Genomic DNA, 3,957 nt, shown 5'->3' on the forward strand with positions numbered 1-3,957 from the left:
GCCCACAGGGATATGATTTTGTAGTTTCACTGATGTTACTTTGTCAGATTTTAGATTTCTCAGAATGTTCTTTCTTTATGATTACTTAATATTTCATAAACTCTCTGATTAGTGATATATGTAAGGTACTAATGCAAACTTATCCAAGAAAAAAATGTGGATGAATGCCAGGGATGCTGTTAATAATCCAGATTAGGTATTGGATGTTTTACTCCCAAACCACAAGAAGTTTAGCAGTCCGTCAGTCAGTATTGCAGAGAATGCCGTATTTCGTTCAAATGTTCACTGATATTTTCTAATTTTAATTACTTCAGTTTCCCATCTAGAATTGTCCCATCTTTGAATTGAAATTATTCATTTCTTTTTTTAATACTGATGCATATTTCTGAAAAACATTCTTTACATTCTAATCCTAATATTCATGTTAAATTTACCATTTACAACCTAAATAATTTGTGGGTTTTGTTTATTTCATACCATCAGTGAAATCTGACAGATACTGCATTCATATGTGGAGAAGGAGAATTGTTGATGCAGCACCCCAACTGCCTGCCTGAGGGGTCAGTCAAAGAAAGTTCTCGCTACAGGCGCATATTTCTGTTTAATCAAGAAGGCACCCATGGTAGATACAGCCCCAGAAAGTAGCGCTCAACTAATGGCTGCTGGTGGTGGATGGTGAACACACCAGCTCCCCCTAGTTCACATAACCCCAAGTAAATTTGTTGTCTCCCAAAAGTGCCTGAATTTAATGGACTTCAGTCGTTTGGTTTTCTTGTCATTCTTTCCTACTGTGTAATTATTGTTTCCTGAAATCACTTTTCAAATAACACCTATCACTCAAACCCTGTATCAATATATGCCGCAGGGTAACATAAGTAAAACTAAAGAGGAATAGTGAATAACAAATCCAAAATGGAATGATGGACTAATATCAGGACCTCTAAAACCTGGTAATGCTGAAAAGCTTTTCAGAGTCCCACGGAGGATAAACAAAACAACAGTAAAATTCTTCAGTAATGGGTATTGGATTTCCCCTGAGACTCATTTACAAGCATATAAAAGATTAATTTGAGTTATCTTTGGAGCAGATTAAAGAAACAAAACAAGGAGTTTTCATTATTGTGGATATTGCCACATGTTTTCAGAATGTGCTAAATATGGGACTAACATTCTCACATTTTCATCAAAAATGCTTGTGTAATTCTAAACTTGGTGAGAAGTAACATGGCCATTTGCTTGTATGCTATGGCCTCTGTGCAAAGAAAAAGCACTTCATGTCTCAGTTGATGGCCCTGCATTTCACTAGTACTACAACATAAGCCCACAGGATTTGTGGCTTTCCCGGGATAAGGAGCTTGGGAAGTACATCACTGCCATCTTCCTCTGGAACAGTGGGCAGATTGATTACAAATCAAATGAATTTTCTTAAGGAACGAAAGCGTCTACAAAATGTAGGCAAAAGTATTGTGAAGAGCAATACACATGGGAAATAAAAATCCTGTCCATTTTACAAGCAGTTAACTTTCCAAAACAATATTAAGGTAAAATAGTTACTTAACTACACATTGGACAAAATTTATGAATGTGCTTTAAATATCAAAATATACATGTTTAAAAATTGATTAACTACCATTATAAATGGTAAAATGATAGACTATACAGTTGCAGTACTGTGAGTTCTAAGTTTGCTGATAGGCACTTTAAGGTACTAAAAATGACTGATGGAGGAAACATGAACTTGGAATGAGAGGTAAGCTAACAATGTACTTGGGCAGAAATTCAGGCTACGTGAGAGTGTTTCAATGGATAAGAATGGATGGAATAAACTGGAACATAAAAGGAGGGATAATCCAAATTTTCCCACCTTCCTCGGAAAATAGCATGGATTTTAAAATTGTGCACACATCAAAGGGGGAAGAGTTGAAGAAGGAAAAAATAATTAAGCTTTGTGGAGAGTTCCACATTTAAAATTACTAACATTCGATTGTAATCTGTGCTTGAAGGATTCATGAACTGGGTGCTTGGCCATTCACATGACAGCGATAAGAGGTGAGGAGAAGTGTGTGGTAGATGGTCAGTGAGAGTAGTGATCTAAAAAGGATAAATTTAGTTCTCCTGGGACTTTGGTTAGTTTCCAGGAGAGTGAATTTTTGTGATAAAGAGATCCTAAGCTTTGAAATGCTGTCTGGTTCCTCCCAATTCATGTGATCAATCCTCCTCCTCCACACACACCTGCCATCATGCCACCCACTAGGATGTGATGCAGTGACAGGGGTCCCTCTCCAGGATTCTACCACTGAGGCTGCTCAGTCTCCATTCTGAGCCTTCAGAGTTGAGATAAATCTGCCTCTTTTGTCTACAAGATAACAAGTGCATGTATTTTGTTATAGCTATAAAAATATGGGCTAGTAAAAATGTATAATGTTAGGTCCATATCTTCAATAACGAACTTGCCTAATCCTGTGAAACAGACTTTAGTTTCTGTATTTTGTATTAAAATAAACAAACAAACAAAAAAAAAACAAAGAAAACCAGATTCATGGTTTCTTTGTCAAGGTATTGTTCCTGACCACAGCAGAACCAGGTTTCTAAATGTGACATTTCACATGATAGCCCTAATCCAATATTTCCATTAATTTAAAAATCTATTCATGCAGAATGATATAATGGATGACAAATTTTATACCAATAACTAGTCAAGGAAAACTTATTTTTTTTTAAACAGAAGATGGATTTATTAATTTAACTGAAAGGCAGATAGCATTGAGGGAGAGAAAAAGAGAAATTTCCCATGCATTTTTTAATGTGCATTGATTTCTTTGAAAGCAAAAGTTACGGAGATGGTGGGCAGAGGAAGATCTTCCATCCATTAACTCACTTCCCAATGGCTGCTATCATCAAGGCTTGATGACCTGGCTTAATGAAGTCAGGAGCTTCATCCAGGTTTCCCGTGTGGGTGCAAGGTCTCAAGCACTTGCATCGGCAGTGTGTGAAGTGGAACAGCGACATCCCTAGTTGGCACCCATATCACATATGGGTGCTGTATGTGAAAGCTTGATCCACTGCGCATAACCTCAGTCCCCTGTCTGTTCAGTCTGCCACAATTGCCACCATAGCTGCTGCTGGACGGGGTTGAACCTAGGAGCCAGGAATTTATCAGGATGTGCAAACATGAGTTGCAGGGACACATTTTGTTGTTGTTGCTGCTTTCCTAGATGCATTGGGAGAAACCTGGATCAGAAGCAGCTCAGTCAGGGATCAAATCAGCAGGCTGATGCTGGTGTTGCAAGTAACCACTTATCCAGCTATAGCATAATGCTGGTTTCTATCAATGAATATTTTTAGGAAGAGATACAAGAAAAGGAAGACAGAACATTTGCCCCAAATACATTTCAAAAATTGATATATCACTTAGACCTTTCAGAATTAATCAAATCATTTCCTCAATAAAGCTATCTTTCTTTGATCTATGGTTTCTGTCATTCTTAAGTTCTTTTTCTGCATTATATTTCTTGCATTTTCAATTCAAAATGAATCGATTTAAACAGAGTTAAATGGCAGACAGAAAGCACAGGAAGGAGGACAAAGTATAAAAACAAATATTGCAGTGTATAACAACACTGAAAGGGAAAGCCGTTGACTGTGGTGCTTGTCATGCAAAGCATCATTGCATTGCTCCATACATTTCTCTAACAGGTGTTACAAATCCTGTTTGAAAGGCATGCAGGCCTTTGTTGCTACTTCATCTAACACTGCTTAACTTCTCTCTAGCTTAGTAAATTGATTTACCTCTACCTACAACAAAGAAACACGATGAAATTAATAAGCAGAGGTTGTAAATTATCAAAGCATCTTTACAATAATTAGCAAATGGCAGCAATTTATTTTAAAAATAAACAATAAGAACATTAGCATTATGTAATAATTATGTTTGATTAAACTAGGAAATATGTCTAT

Source organism: Ochotona princeps, chromosome 28 (assembly GCF_030435755.1).
Source record: "Ochotona princeps isolate mOchPri1 chromosome 28, mOchPri1.hap1, whole genome shotgun sequence".
Taxonomy (NCBI): Eukaryota; Metazoa; Chordata; class Mammalia; order Lagomorpha; family Ochotonidae; genus Ochotona; species Ochotona princeps.